We start from the raw sequence: 22,496 nt of genomic DNA, 5'->3' as shown, positions 1-22,496 counted from the left end.
TCTGATTTTTAGTCCTACACGCTTGTTCGAGGTGCCCAACTACTTCGTACCTATTACGACTGTGACATTGTTGCTGAATGTGACCCGTGCGGCCATATCTAAATCACCTTATGTCTGTAAGAAATAGAATGCATTTATCCCATTTTCCCGTCGCCTTATATACATCTCTTAAAACCGTTGCTACCCTGATGGTGGCGGTCAGATTGTTTGGAATTTCCATTTGCACTCTCCTAGGCAAGTCAGTTGAGCCCCCACAGAAAAACTTCCTATGTACTATGCTTCGCTTACTCAAGAATAAAGGAGTTTGACCCACTATCTTCTGTCAACTGATAGGTCTGAGCAGTTCGTATCGTATGCCATCCCGAAAACTTTCCACAGATTCGTTCGGCCTGTGGGACAGTGCACAGAGCTGCTCCCGGAAAAGTCTGGTACCATTCTGCTTCTATAGCGCTACAAGAGCCTTTCCTATGGTTGCTGAAATGTCTACTCATTCTTCAGATCCTCGTGATACGACGTTGCAGATACCACTTCTGATACCAGAATGCTCTTAGGAAGAATTCCGCTAACAGCTGATAAAATGTTGTCTATTAACACACAACCGGTCTCGCGGCCTCAAGACGCATCTTCAGGTGCAACCCACATGGTAAAAGGCAAAGTACAGTGTCACCAAATTTTGTAGATATTAAAATTAATATTGTCTAAAATATACTCACAACGATAAAAAATAATAGGCACATCCGTTGCTCCTAATAAAAATTTGCTGTTCAGTGAATATACTTTTTACTATGACGAGTGAAAGGCAACAAAGAAGTGCTCCATTCTTTAAAATCTGCCTCCAACTAAAAAGAAAAAAAGAAAAGAAAAATCTTTTATAGTCAGTGGACGCTAAAAGCCAGATTTTGGAAATATTAAAACAAGTAGCAATTTTTAGATATAAAAACGAAAATGCACAGTTTCTGCTGAATAACCAGTTAGAAGCGCCATAGTATTCTGGCTGATTGTCTATATGATTAGGTACTGGTATGTAATAGAATTCTATATTACTCTCCCTTGTAAAGGTAGCGACCAAGTGCTCCTAGTCATGAGCATGTGACGTCACATTATCCACATGGATAGCTTCCCTTCCGCCAGCCAGCTGGCGGGCCGCTTTCATTTTCCCCGGCCCCGAGTTGCGCTGCCATCACACTGGTAAGTCACTGCCCCCTGATACATCCCACTTAGCCAGTTGTGTGGCGCCGCGACTAATCATGTTAGCAGTGATAATTTTTTAACACTTATCAGGCCACTTTTAAAATCTTTCAGCATCCGCTCACTATAAAATATTTTTTTTCTTTCTTTGTAGATGTTGTCAAACCTTAAAGAATGGAGCGCATCTTAATTACCTGTCGCTCGCCATTGTAGTGACAGTATTCAATGAACAATAAATTTTGACTACGAGTGATGTACTATACCTACGTATATAGCTATGATCTTTTGACCTTTTAAGTGTATTTTAGACATTAATATCCACAAAATGTGGTGGCACTGTACTTTGCTTTTTACCATGTAGAGTGCACCTGATGATGCGGTTTATGCTGCGAAACCGGTTGTGTTTTGATAAACAACAATTGTACCATCTGTTAGGGGAATTCTCCCTAAAATCATGCCTTTAAACAGTGGCGGATGCCCGAAAAACAAAATATTTATGGTACCATAATGTACAAGCTGGGTGGTATGACCTCTACAGTCACAGGTGAAGCTGTCTTCGATACGTCAGGATGCAATGCAATTCAACTCACAGAGTGTGGCTGCAGTGGTACAGTGGGAAGAGTTGGACAGTGACAGGTCAAGGAAACATTTGAAACATTTCTAGTAGAATCTTTTATTCGCTAGCATTTACAGTGATTGAGGCGCAGCTAGTGAGGCAGTCTTCAACCAACATGATGTAGGCGGCCATGGTCAGCAAATTGTCTAGGCGTCAGCAACAGGCCAGCATGAAGATGGCGCAGGGTATGTATTAACGACCAGTAGCAGCTATACGCAGGGCGCTGCTGTGAGCACGGCAGCAGAGGTGTTGGTGCAAGGTAGTGTCTGCTACCAGTGGTGGACAGTGGAAGTGGCCACAACTGCTGACCTGCTTCTGCAGCCCAGCGGGAAGCACAGTGGGGCAGGAGGGGTGAAATTGCACCCTCCAGCACAGCTTATTATGATGGCGTGTGCCTGCACTGGGTGATGAACAGAGAGAGTGTATACCTGCTCATGATGACAAAGAGCTACAGTGTGCCCGCTCAGCCAGTGGTGGCAGGGCAATTAGATGGACCAGGTTCGAACACATGACCAACTAGGAAGGCAGCCATTAACGAATGGTAGCCAGCCAGCAGGTGGCCCGATGGTGTGAGGGGCCTAGTCCATAGCATACAGACAGCTCAGTTTGCAGCATGCACCTTAATGGGAGCAAAACCCAACAGACTGTGAGGGAACGTGGACGTCTTCTCGTGAATAGTGACTAATATCAATTGCGTAACCGAGCGTAATGAACCAAACTGAGGCTGAGAGTCTAAATTAGTTGATAAGGATAGTAGCTGGAATGGCTTGTGTTTCTCAGCTGACAGAATTTCTGCTGGGTGCAATCATTGCGAAATCAGTACATCTTTTGCCATGGTTTTCCTGTCGTGTCAGCTCCTAGAGATGCCCTTTTGGCGCTGTAATGTGTCACAGTTCTGAATCTTAGAAGCACTGGGTGGGATCTTCTGCAATGCAAGCATAATGAATACATCTTCTTGCATGCTGAATGCGTGTTCTTGTGCACTAGTTACTGCGCTGACTTCCAATATCCTCTTTACCTAGTCATTCTACACAGGGATCATGCACTTTTCTGTGCAGAAAAGGGACGCAGTACTACGGAGAATTGTATCAAACACAACAGCGAAACTCAGCTCTCATCACTAACGACTTATCATCAAGGTATATCTCGTCTATATAAGGCACCTCCCTATGGTATCGGTAAATGGGGACAGACAACAATCCAAATTTGACATTTGCTTTGGCTCTTCAATGTGCACGAAATTTTCACATAAGCAGAGACTGGTAGGAGTGAAAGATTCTCTTCATAGTTTTGATGTTGGTTAATTTTTTTATAGAAGTGTTCAAAATGCTGAAGAATGATATGTGGAAAAACCGTATACTAGTGTCTAAGTTGAAAAATATAAATGTTCGAAAAAACGTAATTTTGTGCGACGTGACTTTGGGCACATCTTTATTGCGGGGAATGTATATTGTCAGAAAACGTACAGATTCAGAACTGAATTATGTTCCTGCGTGGAATTTTACTGTGTTAAAAAGTTTAGTAAGAACGAACACGCTAATGCATAATGCTAGGTCTGTTTTGAAAACAAGCCAACAAGCTATTAACAATTCGGGTACTATGTCACCTCCGTCAGAAATATCAGTCCAGCCTATTAGACGCCAGGCAAATACAATAGATGTAATAGTAAATTGGAGTCTGGAGTCACGAAATAGGCTATGACGGATCGTTTGGTAGTGTAATGCTCTCAGGAAGATATTTTTACTAGATGCCAAAGAGACAGTCAAGCAGGAGACCGAAGGAAGATTAAGATTTAAAGTCTCATCGATGAGGTCATTATGCGTGGAAAACAAGCTCCGATGGTAGAGGACAGGGAAGGAGATAGGCAGTGTTCTTTTCTACAGCTACATCCATACTCCTCATGCCATGTCTTGGTGTGTACCACGGTCACTGCCTCTTTACCTTCTCAAATCGAGAAAGGTTCGTGGGAAGAATTGTTGCTATTAAGTCTGGCATGACCTCGAATCTCTAATTTTTCCTTCATAGACCTTACGCGAGATGTGTTGTTGTGTCACTGCTGAGAGTCGTAAGCTTCATTTTCTCAGGAGTTTCGGCAGAGGTTTACAATTTCGTTTTTGCTATGTGTAGTCGGAGTCAACCCAAACAAATACCCCTCATCACGTCTTCCACAAAACGTCAAGTGTGGACAAAAATATCGGTAGCAGTTGCAGTGCTGAGAACTTCCGTGACGCTTTCGCGCTTTCTAAATGAACCTGTAATTAAACATGCTGTTTTTTTGGATATTCTCTATCTCCTCTCCCAATCCAAAGTAGTATGGATCCCAGGATGACAAGCAATATTCAGGTATTGCTCGAACGACGGTTTGTAAGCTAATTCCTTTGTGGGCGGATCCACATTTCCTTACCATTCTCCCAATAAATCCCAGTCTGGTAGCTGGCTTTCATGCCATTAGATTTATGTGGTCCTTGTACTTTAAATCGCTCTGTTCTCATACTTCCAGATATTTTATGGAAGTAACTGGCTATTACCCTCGAACCGTGGTCTACGGGTAGCGTCTATGACTAGTAATCGAAACGTTATCTGTCCTTGGTTAGAACATAGCACTTGCTTAAATTTTGAATAAAAATCATCAGCGATGGTGGCCGAAGACTTTCGGTATAAGAAGTCACACTCATTCCGCCAACGGCTTTGTCAAACATGCGGAGGAGCGGACAAAATCTCAGGTCACTGCCTATAAAGGCGAAGGAATCATCAATGATCAACGGCATGAGGATGAAGAGGAAAATGGATACTACTGCTTTAAAGACACATAATGTCTATACAGAGGACGAGTGATTTGTAATTGAAAAAGTGTTATGATGATCACTCCATTGGCAAAATATTCAGCAATATTCCCTCATTTGTATCTCCTTGAGGGGACTGCCAACGGGACTGCAAAGGAAAGAATTACTTTCCACGAGCAGTTGCGTGGAATGTCAGAAGTTTGAACTCGGTAGGAAAGCTAGAAAATCTGAAAAGGGGAAATGCTAACGCAGAATCTAAATTCAGTGTTGGTCAGTAACGTGAAATGGAAAGAAGACAAGAGTTTCAGGTCAGGTGAGTACAAGGCAATATAACAGCAGCAGGAAAAAGTATAACTGGAGTAGGTTTCGTTATGAATAGGAAGGTAGAGCAGAGAGTGAGTTACTGTGAACAGTTAACTGATAGGGTTGTTCTAATCAAAATCTCATCAACAGTTCAGGTATACATTCCGACATCGCAAGCAGCAGATAAAGAGATAGAGAAAGTATATGAGGATGCTGAACGGGTAATTCAGTGAGTAAACGGAATATACGCTTGGTAGAAGGAATGAAAGAGGAGGAAGACTAACTGAATTCTGCAATAAATTACAGCTAATAAAAGCGAATGCTCTGTTCAAGAATCGCAGGAGGAGGAGGTAAACTTGGGAAAGGCCAATAGATACGGGAAGGATTGTAGCCGGCCGGAGTGGCCGAGCGGTTCTAGGCGCTACAGTCTGGAACCGCGCGACCGCTGTGGTCGCAGGTTCGAATCCTGCCTCGGGCATGGGTGTTTGTGATGTCCTTAGGTTAGTTAGGTTTAAGTAGTTCTAAGTTCTAGGGAACTGATGGCCTCAGAAGTTAAGTCCCATAGTGCTCAGGGCGATTTGAACCATTTTGAACCACGCGTGTTCCATCATGAACATACCTGGTGTTCTTGCCGGGTATGGAAGTAGCTAAACATCGCTCTGACTGTTCAGGACACCCGTGGCATGTGTAGACGAGTGTTGACTTATAGCAAAATGGTACCATGACACTGCTGAATCAGAGGTAACATATAATGCTGAAGGGAGTCCGTGACGTACAGTCCTGTCGTCCGAATTCCTTCAATCACTACCAGACTAGCCATACCCGATGACTCCCCAAACCATGATGCCAGAAGTAATATTGCTGTGCTCTTTATAACCTTGGTAGGACAAGACCTATCCTCAGGTCGCCAACATACTGGACGATGGTGGTCATCTCGTGTAGTGCAGAACCGAGATTCATAGCTGAACACAGTGAGGCGCCGTTAACCAGCAGTCCATGTTTTCCAGTCACAGCATAACTCCAAATGTTCCCATTTGTGTTGTGGTATTAACAGCAGCTGATGCACGGGAAGGTAAATACCTTGTCCAGCTGCCATTAGTGTCCAAAAAATGGTGTGGAGCGACACAGAATACTTCAGGGAGCTCATTACTTGCTCCCGGATGGCAAGCCCGGAAATGGTTGCTCCCTTGCACTGGTCAGAGATCTTCGCCGAGAACCTTGATGAGTACACCTGTCCTCACATTCTCATATAGTCAACTATACTGTGTCACTGTGACATCCGAATGCTCCACAAACGTGAATATTGAACGGTTCGAGCAGGTGGCCAAAAGGAGACCCGCTTCAGCCTATGGCAGGTGCTTTACACACGTTCGTGTCATCTCTGTGTTCTTCACAGCGACCACTCAACACGAGACGTTGTTCACGCCCCTTATATGACCTACCATTATTGTTAACAACGCTTAACACGTACTACACTAATGCAGTCTTTTGGCTTTCTGCCTGTCAAAGAGAACTGCAATACTAATACCCGCCGACCTTGTGTAGGTGTACGACGTTACATTGACAGCCGACCATATCTTCTGGGTGGATCACTTTCTACGTCAGGTTGAGTAATTTCGCTACAGAGCGTCGAATTTATAGGGACAGACGCTTGCGTTTAGGTCATTCCTTCGTAGGCTAATGTGAGTTATTTTGGTGACGTTGCGCTTAACGGACTGTACAGTGTTACGACATGCGGCTACGCGGTCGATGCCGCCTCATGTACTGAAGGCGGTCACGCACACTGCTAGGATCTTCGACGATGGTAATGGAACAGTCAGTCAGGATACACGTTTATTGCCAAAGGTTCCCTCTCAACAGGCTTTGGACTCTATAATTTAGACTACCATTAGGCTGTTGGTTGATGGTTGCATAGGTGCGTTCTTATCCTCAAATTTTTCCTCAAGATGACCTCTGCAATCCCATCCCGGGTGGTCGGTATTATTTTGTTTCACTCCATAGGAAGCTTTAAATCAATTCTCTTTTTATCTCCAGCTAACTACTTAGATCTGAAGATAATGCAAAGAGATCGAAACTTTTCTTGTCATTAAAAATTTGTGACTGAATAATAAATAATAATTGTTCTAAGTATCGATATAGTTGCTGATTCTTTCGCGGTGAATGTGTCGGCTGTAGCCATAGAAACTGTGGTGACAAGTCATGGGTATCTCCTAGCATGGCGTGAGACCTCTTTTGCCCAGCGTAGTGCAGTCCTCGACGTGACATGAAGTCAAGTAGGAGGTCCCCTGCGGAAAGGTTGAGCCACGCTGCATCGATAGCTCTCCATAACGGCGAAAGTGTAGCCGCACTGTCGTACTGAGCTTTTTCAGGCATTGTTCCTTGTCTGTTAACACTGACAACCGTACAGAAACGCTGCTGTTCTCGGTTGTTAAGCGAACGCCGTCGGCCACTGCGTTGTCCGTAGTGAGAAGCAATGACCGAAATTTGGTATTCTCGACATACTCTTGACACTGTGAATCTCAGAATATTAAATTCCCTAAAGTTCCCGAAATGGAATGTCCATGTGTCCAGCTCCTACTACCATCCCGCGTTAAAAGTTGGTTAATTTTTGTCGTGCAGCTATAATCATATCGGAAACCTTTTCACACGAATCACCTGAGTACAAATGACAGATCCACCAATGTGTACATTCTGTACATAGTACTACCATCATCTGTGTATGTACATATCGCTATTCAATAAAAAGCTGGTGTAGTCATTATTACATAAAAATAATTTTTATTCTACTCGTATAGTTCCGTAGCACCAAATTGAGGGGCAAATCTTAATGGTAATGGAACACGTCGGTACATGAAATCACTACAGAAAAGTAATAATAGACAAAATGAGATGTTTATGAGTGCTAAAAAGACAGCAAGCTAGAATTTTTTATAAACAGAATCAACAATTAGCACAGGGCCGGCCACTGTGGCCTAGCGGTTCTAGGCGCGTCAGTCTGGACCTGCGCGACCGCTACGGTCGCAGGTTCGAATCCTGCCTCGAGCATGGATGTGTGTGATGTCCTTAGGTTAGTTAGGTTTAAGTAGTTCTAGGTTCTAGGGGAGTGATGACCTCAGATGTTAAGTCCCATAGTGCTCAGAGCCAATTAGCACAGGAATGAGCTTAATTTTTCAGGGAACTCCTTGGCAGAATAGAAGGAGTGACTCATGAAGAGACTCCTCAGTTTAGATTTGAACGCGATGGATTATTGCTAAGATATTTTAATTATTGTTGCAGGTGTCAGAATACCCATACTAATGAACAGGTGTCGACAAGAGGTTCGCAAAGTTACACCACTTATCAATCACTTGAACCGCTCGTTTCTACGGCAAAAACACCGTTTGAAAGAGGGAAGGGTTTACGCAAAATATGTAATACCATATGTCATAAGCAAATGAAAATAAGCAAAGTAGACTATTTTTCGTGTCGAGCTATCACTTACTTCAGTTACTATTCTAAAAGTAAAAATGGCAGCATTTTAATTCTTTGAACAAGACCCTGAACATGGGCTTTCCACGACAGTTTGCTGTCTGTCTGAACGCTTATAAATCTAAACTGTTCAGTCTCACTAATCATATGCCCTTCGCGGGCAATTAGAACACCACGTTTGGTTGAATTGTGTGCTACTAACTGTAAAAACTGAATCTTATATTGATTTAGCATTAGTTTATTTTAGACAAGCCCTGAACGTATGTCTTGAAATGTACTATTTGTAGGAGTGCCAACGTTGCACACAATATCCTTTGCTACCGAGGTAGTGTCATCAGCAAACATAAATATTTTAGAATCAGCCGTATTCCATAATGGTCCAACTTCTGGAGCAATATTTTGAGGCCAACACAATTATACACCTGAGTTAAACAAAAGAAGATGTTTAATCCACCTATCACCTCGCAGAGAAAAGAGAATATGGCATTTTCAGTTGCTAAACCAATTCTAAAACCAAACTGTACATATGAGAGCAAACTGTGTGAAATGAAATGATCTATGATCTTATACAAAAGGCCTTTTCAGTAACTTTAGCAAGCACTGATGACATAAAAGTAGGTCTAATATTATCTACATTACCCCTTTCTCCGTTTTCATAAAGTGACTTTACTACTGAGTACTTTAATCGTTCAGAAAACTGACCATTCCTGAAGGAAAAATTACAAATATGGCTAAATACAGGGCTAACATGTGCAGTACAGCACTTTAGTGTTCTGCTAGATAGTTCATCATATCCATAATAGTTCTTAGTCTTCAGTTATTTAGTTTTTGACTCGATCTTCCCGTTGTCAGTATCACTGAGGAATATTTCAGACATCAATCTAGGAAAGCCGTTTTCCACTGACTTCTTGTAGACACTAAGTTTTCATTTAATTCACCATATATGTTCAGAACGTGATTGTTAAATGCTGCACATATCAATAATTAAGCAAAATACTGATAGCTGACTATGAACTTGTGGTTTTTTTCCTACATGGAGAGTGTTTTCTGGACCTATGTGTAAACTTTAAGAAAATATTCCTTTCGAGTACCTAATTTGAAGGTACGGTATCTGGCAGTGTCAACAATTTAGCAAAAATATATAAGACATGTCTGCAAGGAAGAGCTTAACATAGTTCGGCCACAGCCTGACAGACACAGAATAGTTCCAACATATAAGTGCGTGCTAAAGTAACAGAGGCATAGCGCCTACGCAAAAGGCATCATCACGGCTTCCCATCATATTTGATCATGGCAATGGCACGCATAGTGCAGAAAGGATTTTGAAATTTTATCAAAGTGAGAAAATCGTTATTTTTTCAGTTCTGAGTGATGAAATAATATGAATGTTAGGAAAACAGATGTAGACAAACAGCAATAAAACATGCAATGAACTTCCGGAAATTGGCGTTCTTAGAAAAACCTGCGACTGTGGAAGCTTTTTTGTGAACGTTCAGTCACAACTCATTTGAAAATACAGCATTTACTCCATTAATTCATGAATATTTCAACATTAAATTATGGACGTGTTAATTGATTTAGCAAAACAGAATGTAGAAGTGATTATCCATCTCAAGCTTGAAAGATAATATCTCTTGTGAAAATCCGCAGGTACTCGAAGATTGTTTAGAAAAGACGTAACGTTAGACAGAGGGTGAAAGCAATGCGGATAGGTAAATGAAAGGGAAAGCTACTGCATTAAGAGACGGTGTTTGGTGATTAGCTGATGTTACGGCAGCGGAAGTAGTCCCTCGCCGCAGGGGAGAACTCTGCTTCTAGAGGACGCGGAAGTAGTCCCTCGCCGCAGGGGAGAACACTGCTTCTAGAGGACTTACAGTGAATGGGATTTTGCTGTTCTGTGAAATACTTCAGATAGGTGCTGCGCAGGACATCAGGAGTTGTCGCTGGAGAGGTATCTCAATACAGATGTTGCTTCTTAAAGCTTCCACGCAACTACCATGAAGGTGACGAATTCCTGAATCAAGTACATGGAAACCTTAAAATATTTTGCCTAAATTACTTTTGCGTTTAAGATTTAGTTATTAAATAACATGAAATCACCCTGTTATCGATCTTGTGAAGTACAATTGTCGCTTTATTGACACAAGTACTGAATGCTAGCGAAAGAATATGACAAGTTCATTTCATATTTCTAGATTTACAGAATGCATCTGACGCCTTCTGACAAGCAGATTTTAAGCAAACTGAGTGACTGCGGAGTATCGTCTTCTGAGTGGACTCGTGATTTCCTGTCAGAAAGGTCACAGTTCCTAATAGCTGGGATTTAGCAATAAGTGTGTTACAGGCCACCTGCAGTTCTTCACTCATAAAACGATTTAGCAGACAATCTACGATATTACATCTGCACTGTAAGCCAATAACATATTGTTTTGTATAAGGAAGTGTGTTGAGATTCAAAATGTAGTACACTACTTACCATTAAAATTGCTACACCAAGAAGAAATACAGATGATAAACGGGTATTCATTGGACAAATATATTATATTAGAACTGACATGTGATTACATTTTGACACATTTTGGGTACATAGGTCCTGAGAAATCAGTACCCAGAACAACCACCTCTGGCCGTAATAACGGCCTTGATGCGCCTGGGCATTGAGTAAAACAGAGCTTGGATGGCGTGAACAGTTACAGTTGCCCATGCAGCTTCAACACGATACCACAGTTCATCAAGAGTAGTGACTGGCATATTGTGACGAGCCAGTTGCGCGGCCACCCTTGACAAGACGTTTTCAATTGGTGAGAGATCTTGAGAATGTGCTGGCCAGGGCAGCAACCGAACATTTTCTGTATCCAGAAAGGCCCGTGTAGGACCTGCAACATGCGGTCGTGCATTATCCTGCTGAAATGTAGGGTGTCGCAGGGATCGAGTGAAGGGTAGAGCCACGGGTCGTAACACATGTGAAATGTAGCGTCCACTGTCCTAAGTGCCGTCAGTGCGAACAAGAGGTGACCATGACGTGTAACCAATGGCAGCCCATACCATCACGCCGGGTGATACGACAGTATGGCTATGACGAATACACGCTTCCAATGTGCGTTCACCGCGATGTCACCAAACACGGATGTGACCATCATGATGCTGGAAACGAAACCTGGATTTATCCGAAAAAATGACGTTTTGCCATTCGTGCACCTAGATTTGTCGTTGAGTACACCATGGCAGGCGCTCCTGTCTGTGATGCAGCGTCAAGGGTAACCGCAGCCATGGTCTACGAGCTGATAGTCCATGCTGCTGCAAACGTCGTCGAACTGTTCATGTGGATGGTTGTTGTCTTCCAAATGTCCCCATCTCTTGACTCAGGGATCGAGACGTGGCTGCACGATCCGTTACAGCTATGTGATACGAGGCCGTTGGGATCCAGCAGGGCGTTCCGTATTACCCTCCTGAACGCACCGATTCCATATTCTCCTAACAGTGATTGGATCTCGACCAACGCGAGCAGCAGTGTCGCGATACGATTTAGCGCAATCGCGACAGGCTACAACCCGACCTTTATCAAAGTCGGAAGCGTGATGGTACGCATTTTTCTTCCTTACACGAGGCATCACAACACGTTTCACCAGGCAACGCCGGTCAACTGTTGTTTGTGAATGAGAAATCGGTTGGAAACAACCTCATGTCAGCACGTTGTAGGTGTCGCCACCGGCGCCAACCTTGTGTGAATGCTCTGGAAAGCTAATCTTTTGCGTATCATAACATCTTCTTCCTGTCGGTTAAATTTCGCGTCTGTAACACGTTATCTTCGTGGTGTAGCAATTTTAATGGCTAGTAGTGTACGTAGTAAACAAAAACATTAAGTGTGTGTTAATGGAGCTTATGGTATTAATGCTGTGTTTCTGTAATAAGATGGCAATATGAGTTGCTAGCTGTCTGAATAAAATATGAAGTCAGTCGTTCTTCCTAAATCGATAAAAGCATTATCCTCGAAAGACAGGATTCTATTCCCGATTCCCTGTCAGGCACACATTTTTGACCTTCCAGTAACTGTTGCAGAGTGCCAGACAGATGCTATAGCTAGCGTCTAGCAGTCTGCAATGTAGGTCGCTGCTGTTCATGATACACAGTCCAGGGAAAATCGTGAAGCATGCTGTCCATCCCTTTTGCCTTATTTAATCTTAAGTCTTCCGAAGTTCTTTTAAGTTCCGATTCTAATACTGGATCCCCTATCTCTTAACTGTCGACTCCTGTTTCTTCTTCTATCACATCATCAGACAATTCCTCCCCTCATAGACGCTTTCAACGTATTGTTTCCACCTATCAGATCTCTCCTATGCATTTAACACTAGAACTGCACTCTTAGTGATTTCACCCTTGCTTTTATTTTCCGCGAAGGTCCTTTTGACTTTTGTATATGCTCAGTCAGTCCTTCCGACAATAATTTCGTTTTAGAGTTCTTCACATTTTCCTGCAGCCATTTCGCCTTAGCTTCCCTGCATTTCCATTTATTTCATTCCTAACCGACATTTATTTTTGTATTTCTCAATTTCCCTGAACATTTTTGTACTTCTTTCTTTCAGTGATCAGCTGAAGCATTACTCATGGTTCTTTGACAGTTACTTTCCTTGTACCTGTGCGTGTCTTTCCAACTTCTGTGATTGTAGTTTTTAGATGTGTGCATTCCTCTTCAACTGAACTTCCTGCTAAGCTATTCATTATCGTACTATCTATAGCGTCATAGAACTTCAAGAACCAGGACCAGGCAAACCTAGTGTACTGTCTAACTGGAACCGTAGAGCGATGCGGAGGCTAGTTGTAAAAAATTGCAGGAAGTCAGCTGAAGGAATCACCAAAGTGCTACCAGAAGGTCAGCGAGCACAATAACTGTGCGTAAGAACTTAAAAAGAATGTGGTAGAATGGTCGAGCAGCTCTTTACAAGCCACACATTTTTGTAGCCAATGCTAACCTAGGCACGACTTGAAATATATACAACGACGCCACCGTACAGTGAATGACTGTAAACGAATGATTTGGAATGATGAAACACGATTTACCCTATGCGAATCCGAAAGCAGCGATTGGGTTTATTGAATGCCTATAGAATGTCACCTGCCACAATGTGTTGTGCCTGTAGTGAAATACGGATGAGGCGGTGTTACGGAATGGGGGTTATTGTGCTTAAGGAAAAGCTACACGAGGCAGGATATGAACACATTTTATAGTGTTGTGTACTCCGTACAATAGAGGAACAGCTAGGAGACGGTGATTGTATCAGCATGGCGATATAACATGTCATAAACTGGCAACCGTGAGGCAGACAATTTGTGGACAATAACATTCCTTAAATGGACTGTCAGGCCCAGTGTTCCGACCTGAACCCAATATGACTTTGCTTGGGACCCCAGCGCTCAGCATCTCTATCTTCTCTGGTTTCAGCAGTGGAGGACGAATGAGGTGTCATTCCTCCACAAACATTCAGACATCTCAACAGTATGCAAGCCGTTGTAAAGGCGTAGGGTTGGCATACCCACGTTAATATCCACATAAGTGGACTGGCATGCCCAGAGTCCCTACTAGAACCCTATGAAACGCTTCTGGTAGACCTTCGACTTCACTCGACATCACTATCTTCTCTGATTTCGACTCTGGAAGAAGATTGGGCAACCATTGTTCCGCAGACATTCAGACATCTCAAAAAGAAAGTGTCCTCAACCGTGTTCAAGAATCTGTAAAGGTGTAGGGTGGATACATGCCATATCAATGCCCAATTAAAGATGTCCACGTGATTTTAATCAGACAGTGTATGTTGGATTAAGTTACATAAGTGACGCTACTTCAAAACTTAAAATAAGGTTTTAATTGCCATTTTAAAGGGAACTCCAACCCCTGCTTATGCCTGACGCAGAATTTCCTGCTTTATTCTTCTTTTCACAGTCCATTCACTTCACCCTGTTGCTGTGATACAAGTGTATACTCACGTTCTGAGGACGTCAAGATTTAATTCGAGTCCACGCTTCTCGGCGTCAACTTAGCCTTGATTTCTTAAATCATTAAAGCCATGCTTCTTGGGATGTTACGATGCAGGCAAGTTTAGAATTTAACGCAGGACAGTGACGTAGTCTCGCGATCAGGAACTTGACGTCACTGGCTCTTTTTTCGTTACCAGCCAAATACTTGGCACGAAACGTTTTTGCGCATTCGTGTCAGTAAGAATGCAGTGCTTCGTCTCCAGTGATCTTATTATTCATTGCCTTTCCAAAAACTCTCAATGGTGAATGCAGAAGGAGAACATGATCTGTAGATCTCTTATTTGTGGGCGGATGCATTGGAACAACGTACCTGGATGTAGTTAATGGTCTACACGTAGAGCTAATCGCGTGTATATTTCAGATTCAGATGCAGGGGAGTCATCCGTGTTCATGAGAAGGTTTTCCAACGCGTTTAGAATTTTAAAGCTTAGAAATTTATTTATATTTGTAATTTACATCCAATGGGCTGCAGTTAAATTCTCTCTAATTTGGATAGGGGCTTGCTTGAGGAAAACGAGAGCATTCGGATGGTTTGGCGAAAGGTTGAAGCTTAACGATCCGTCGACATGGATGGCATTAGAGAGGTGGACAATGGCGCATGAGAAAACCAGCCCTTACATTGTTAACAGTCCACGTATTTGCTAATTTAAGCTATACCAATATGGCTGAACTGGACTTCAAGTCAGCTTATGACGTATAAGCAATTCCTCGCTTCACCGGCCCACACAACCGGAAAATTGTGAGAGGAGCTCGACATTTCGAATCCTGGTGGTGCGAAAAAGTTTCATTGCAGGTATTGGACCGCCAACGGAAGAAGAGGCGGTGACGTCAACTTCCTGATCGCGAGACTCGTCGCTGTCCTGGGCTCAATTCCTAACCTCTCCACACTGTAATATCCAGCAGGAGGCACGTGATATTCATAATGGTGATTTGTCTTCCGCATAAACCTATGATTCTGCCTTCCATTTAGATACATCTCGGCAAGCTACTGTACAGTACATGTTGGGAGGAGTGCATTATGTAAATATTAGCGATTCTCTACACTGTTCCTTTCGTGTGTGGAGAAAGGGAAGAATGATTATACAGATACTTCGCTAGCGGTCTAATTTCTCATTAGACTTTTCCCATGATTCCTAAATGAGATACACGATGCAGCCACCAGAGGTGTCCCACAGTTTTTGTCCCATACCGGCTCTGTAAATTTACTCCACAAAGTTTTGTAGGAACAGAATCACATAACTTTTCGTTACCTGCCCAGTACTTGGCATGAAACTTTTTTGCACATTTTAGTCAGTAAGGATGCAATGCTTCGTCTCCAGTGATCTCATTATTCATTGCCTTTTCAAAAACTCTAAATTGTGAATGCAGAAGGAGAACATGATCTGTAGATCTCTTATTAGTGGGCGGATGCAATGGAACAACACACCAAAAATTCGTAGAAGTATCGGCTATGTATTTACACTGCCTGACAAAAAATGTAAAGACCTAGAAGAAGAGTAGGAAACGAAATGAAAGATCACGGATTATGAGGGTATCACACATTATTTAAATGGTAACAAAACTGAGTCACATTTACAAAGTAACTGACAGAAAGAGTCCACTTACCAGTTGCCAGTTTTATGTCGCACCCCCGCTGGCCTGGTTGCAAGCACTAATCCAGTTGGGATGGGTGCATTCTCTCCTGACGGGAGTTGTCCAACTACTGCTGTAACTGATCCTTGATATCCCTGATACTGGCACTTGGCTGGAGACGATGCCCGACCTGGTCCCACACATGCTCTATCAGGGAGGAATCGGCGGATGTTGCAGCCCACGGGAGTACCTCAGCATCACGTACAGTTCATAGGGACAATTCCCATGTGTGGACGAATATTGCCCTGTTGAACAATGGCACACTACTGGTCATTAAAATTGCTACACCACGAAGATGACGTGCTACAGACGCGAAATTTAACCGACAGGAAGAAGATGCTGTGATATGCAAATGATTGGCTTTTCAGAGAATTCACATAAGGTTGGCGCCGGTGGCGACACTTACAACGTGCTGACATGAGGAAAGTTTCCAACCGATTTCTCACACACAAACAGCAGTTGACCGGCGTTGCCTGGTGAAACGTTGTTGTGATGCGTCATGTAAGGAGGAGAATTGCGTACCATCACGTTTCCGACTTTGATAAAGGTCGAATTGTAGCTTATCGCGATTGCGGTTTATCGTATGCTGCTCGCGTTGGCCCAGATCCAATGACTGTTAGCAGAATATGGAATCGGTGGGTTCAGGAGGGCAACACGGAACGCCGCGCTTTATTCCAACTGCCTCATATCACTAGCAGTCGAGATGACAGGCATCTTATCCGCAAGGCTATAACTGATGGTGCAGCCACGTCTCGATACCTAAGTCAACAGATGGGGACGTTTGCAAGACAACAACCACCTGCACGAACAGTTCGACGACGTTTGCAGCAGCATGGACTATCAGCTCGGAGACCATGGCTGCGGTTACCCTTGACGCTGCATCACAGACAGGAGCGCCTGCGATGGTGCACTCAACGACGAACCAGAATGCACGAATGACAAAACATCATTTTTTCGAATCAATCCAGGTTCTGTTTACAGCATCATGATGGTCGCATCCGTGTTTGGCGACACTGCGGTGAACGCACATTCCAAGCGTGTATTCGTCATCGCCATATTGGCATATTACCCCGCGTGATGGTAATGGGTGCCATTTGTTACACATCTCGGTCACCTCTTGTTCGCACTGACGGCACTTTGAACGGTGGACGTTACATTTCAGATGTGTTACGACCCTTGGCTCTACCCTTCATTCGATCCCTGCGAAACCCTACATTTCAGCAGGATAATGCACGACCGCATGTTGCAGGTCCTGTAAGGGGCTTTCTGGATACAGAAAATGTTCGACTGCTGCCCTGGCCAGCACATTCACCAGATCTCTCACCAATTAAAAACGTCTGGTCAATGGTGGCCGAGCAACTGGCTCGTCTCAATACGCCAGTCACTACTCTTGATGAACTGTGATACCCTATTGAACCCGCATGGGCAGCTGTACCTGTTCGACTCAATGCCCTGTCGTATCAAGGCCGTTATTACGGCCAGAGGAGGTTGTTCTGGGTACTGATTTCTCAGGATCTATGCACCCAAATTCGTGAAAATGTAATCACATGTCAGTTCTAGTATAATATATTTGTCCAATGAATGCCCGTTTATCATCTGCATTTCTTCTTGGTGTAGCAATTTTAATGGCCAGTAGTGTACTAAGAACAGTCGCATGAGGATACAGAATGCCCGTTACGTGCCGTTGGGGCGTAGAATTCCCTCTGTCACTGTCCCTCCAATGACTACCAGCCATGACATGATGTCTTACCTGAGGTCTCCCCGCACCATCATGGCAGGACTAACACCATTGTACCTCTCCAAAATAACATCAGAATGGGAGATCTCCCCCAGATTGCTTCCATCCTCGCTGACGATGGTCATAAGGGGTAGTACACTATGTGACACCATCTGCTTCCCGGTCACGACAGCACTCCAAACAAAGCCTATGCAAGGAACTGTAATTCTCTGGTTCGGCTGTTGCTAGTTTCCCACTAAAGGTGCAGAATGACGAACAACATTGAAGGAAGCCAATTTTATTTTATTTTATTTATTTAGTTTGGATGGTAAAGGCAGATATGGAGGTACCACGATGCGTTTGGTGCACAATACGACGTTCCTCACTTGTCGTGTCAGAAGTGGTCAGTCGGAATCTTGACGAGTATTCCTGCCCTTACGTTCTCATACAGTCGAATATCGGACCACTGCCACACCTTAATATCCCACTTATCTGGATATTGCATAATACAACAAGCTGGCTGAATGAAGACACACAATGATCCTCCTTTGGCACTCTGTCAGCTGCTGATAACATTGTCTCAAACGGGTACGCAGCATCTCTGTGTCCTTCATAGTAATCACTCAACATGACGCTGGTGGCGCCCTTTATAGTTCTACCAGGCCTGGTAACAACAACACGAACAACAAATGCATCCTGCTGGCTCTTCCATCCGTCTCAGAAAGTTGCAAACCTAATCATGTACGTATACACCGAAGATTTGAACGCGTACGAAGTTACATAAACATCAGGCATTAGCGTGGTATCTGGGTGTTTCACTTTTATTGTAAGGAACTGTATTGCTTCAGCTGTATGTTTCAATTTGCTGTTCACGTCATATAGCCTATGTACTACCTATTTCAAGACAATATTGTCTCATATTTAGGTACCAGATGGGTATGCTTCATAACTAGCGTATGTCATAGAGTGGACGTTTGATCCTGACCAGCCTTGTGACGACGTTTCCACAATGGTAACCATGAAACGTTTCTGACATGTAAGTTGTGTGGACCAGGCAACACTTTCTTTCTCATTTTAAGGTTGCCATGACATCGATAAGGGAGATCCGCTGTTCGCGCAAGAGAGGCATGGCGTGTTGGCTCTGTTTATCAGAGAAATGCAGTGCCTCAAATCTGTTCGAGGACATTTCCCAGAAATTACTTCTGTGAAGCAGCTCATGATTTGGGTATCTGGTGATCGCTTGATACTAAGTTTCTCTGCCGACTGCGTCTGCAGTAGAAGGAACCGACAAACCGTGCGAAGAGCTTGCGACAACCCGAGCCCATTCTGCTCCTCGCCAATGACTCATTTGACAAAGGTCGATAACTGCAAATGCAGTTCTCAAACAGCAGTCAAATCCACCGTTAAGGTACTACAACGCTGACAATCTCTCGTCGTAATTACGACGTAACGGACACGTGAACCTAGTTCTTTCAAAGACAAAAATATGTAAAGATATTACAAGCACTCTGCATTGTCAAAACGCGTTTATCACAGTCACTGACTCAGTGAAGTTACGCATTTGAAGCGAGATGCAAAATAGCATACAATTGGAAAGTTTGTACCAGACAGCAGCAAGAAAAGAATTGTAAACGAAGTACTACACTCTGTGTCTCAACAACCGTACTATGCTGTGTCATTTCGAAATATACTTTGCTCCGTTCTAAATAGGGGAAGAACAAAGCACAATGTTAATGTACAATGGGCTACATTTGTAGGTCTGTAAGGCGAAATAACTGCGCCGGGTCGGATCTCTACCAAAGCTATTACATATGCCATAAACTAATAAATATATGTTTAATGCCAATACAAATGGTGTAATGATTTTTAACATAAAGTGTAAGAAAACTATTGTTAATGGAAAAATAAAAGAAGCTGTATACTTTTTACAATGTGAACCTGATACCAACGCAACATGCTAATGGTAACGTAACGTTAAAACGAACTGGTAGAAACCATTCATGTTTGACAGTCGATCACTTTGGATGCTGAATGCATGGAGCCTTACTCGGTACAATTTTTATACGCTGTCGTGCCGAGACATATATGCATATTACTCCCCCCCCCCCCCCCCCAAAAAAAAATTGGAAGTTTGAATCGGTTATTAAATTATTGAAGACTTAATAGCCACATTGGTAACATGAAGTACAAAGGTCAATAGGTGTTATATAAGCGCTGTACTAAGCCAAGTGTACAGTTTGTATTGTGCAACAGTGTTCCTGAGGGGTTAAAATAGTTGTAGGTAAAATTACTTTATAAAAGATAGAAAGAGATAATGTGAACAATTACAAGCTGATTTTGTTTAATTATAGAGTTTTGAAAGATCTTTTGAAGGCCATTTATGAAAGGGAAGTGACACATCATAATGGAAACAATTTATTGTTGGCCAAATACTATCGCTTCAGGAAAGTAACATCAACCAAAAATTAAATTCTCTGAGCGAGCCAGTAGCCGGAATAAATAAGAACTAGAAGACAGGAGACGTCTTGTATCGTGTAAGGCTTTCTGACCGGGTAAATGTTGCTAAGGTTATCAGGTGTTACTTCGGGTGGTGTAGGAAAAACTTCGCAGTGCTTCGGTGCAGGATCTGTTCGTCGTCTTCAATAGAAAGTTTTGACTGTAGGTGGAATATTCAAGAACGTCGCTAATTGTCGTACGGAAGTAGTTAGTGCAAAAGAGCTGACTGACAGTTCTTAACGTCAGAAAAGGTGCTCATTGACAGTTCTTAACGTCAGCAGTCGGATACCAGCGCACTTTATTGAAACGTGATAAGAATATGATGTCAAATGGGCAGTTATTTGTGACACTGTATGTTGTAACTTAGATCAGCGCGACATTCAAAATTCAAGGTGTATTTCTTACGACATGCTGAGACTTACCCATTATCATTCCCATGTATCATTTCCAATAAAACATATTCCAAACGCATTGCGAATCTACTTACAAAACAGAGGTAGATTTACTTCATTGAAATTAGTCATCCGACAAAATTCTATTAACATATTTAATTTTCGTTAATTAGAGACATTATATATGCCCCTTTAATACTTTTTTCCATTGAGCAGCTTAGGTATTGTTTCTGCTTCCGTGGGTAATTTGGTGGGCTATTTCCAATTCCGTACGCTTGTTTGCATCATCCTAATCACTGTTGCTTCTCGTGTGGCCTTCATACATATCGCGTACGTCATCACAGCCTACCTGCCCTAACCTTGACTTCCTCGGCGTTCAATCGCAAAAAGAGCCTCTTTAAATCTGTCATGATCTTTAACATTTCCTTAACATGCACTGACATTATGAAATATGGTATGCACGCAGCTGATTTTCTTTTGCTTTCACTAGTGCCTGTTTCGAGCGAAACTGTGCTTTATCACTCTGCACGGAGATGCATGATAACAACACAGAGTTTCATTGTTCTTCTAGATAAACTGCTTAAAGAGGTTTTTTTAGTTACTTTTGCATCATAATTCGTATTGGAAGTCCCATCAGAAAATCTAATGCTACCACGAAGCTGGGCAACATCATAAGGAAACTTTAACAATAATCAAATACGCATTTAGGCATTAACATGATCCTATGTTTCATCAATATTCTAAGTGAGAGGATATAAGAAACAATGGATGAACACTCTTTTTAGTGACTAACAGGTGACTGCCTTTAGGTGGAATGTATGATTATGAATAATATCTTGTTGCAAGTAAACAATAAATACTAGCTCCAACTGAAGTGATAAACATTTCACATAATAGTAATGTTGATGTCAATATACGTTAAACAAGTTAAAGCTGGTGTCTTTCACCATCGTATCTAATTTTTTATGTCTAACATTTGATGCGCTATCGCCAAAAGGTTATTACAGGTAACATTTGGCAGAATGATAAAGGAAAATTTTTGTTCGCAGTGTATGAGACACTAATACATCACTTTTAGTTGGTGAAAAAGCAGCGACTGGAACTAAAACAGTATAATTTCCGTTGTTGGTGTTATAAATCGTTTTATTTGTGGTATCTGAAAGTGAGATGGACTTCTAGAAAAACGACGACGAAAATATAATAGAAAATAGAAGAAGCAGTAACATCTTCAACTCCTGTAGTCCTTCCGTCCTCCGTTGCGAGAAATAATACGGTTTGTTGAGGATTTTAATTTTGGGCTGTCTAATTACTGAATGAAACACAATTTTCGTGGACTGTGCGTTTCGCCTTTATTCTTTGCAAGGCATCTTCAGTGGCCTGGAATATGTACACATTTTTGTTTATATCTTTTAGTTCTCATTTTGGGACGATGTGTATGCAGACAATAAATAGCTCTGGCAGTTGGATTTTCTATAATGTAGTAATAATGTGAAGTTCTACTTACAGGCCTGTGGATGTTGTTCTACATGTGATATTTTTGTTCCATTTTCGGTGGTGTTCTTCTTCTTATAATTGCTGTTTGAAATTTAATTTTTCGGACTTCACAGTATTAGGAACCGAACACTTGTTTTGACGCTATGTTCTGTTGCCACCTGTCTATTGTTGCTGCCAAAGATCGAATGCTATTGCCAAATATTGACTGTAATTGTGTGAAATTCATGATCAGTTTGCGTGCACACACACACACACACACACACACACACACACACACACACACACACACACACACAAAGCTAACAGATATAATAACATTACACTCAATAGTTGGCAGTAACATTCGATCTTCGGCAATAAAAATCGACAGTCGG

Source organism: Schistocerca serialis, chromosome 1, assembly GCF_023864345.2.
Source record: "Schistocerca serialis cubense isolate TAMUIC-IGC-003099 chromosome 1, iqSchSeri2.2, whole genome shotgun sequence".
In the NCBI taxonomy this organism is placed as follows: Eukaryota; Metazoa; Arthropoda; class Insecta; order Orthoptera; family Acrididae; genus Schistocerca; species Schistocerca serialis.
This window is presented reverse-complemented; position numbering follows the sequence as displayed.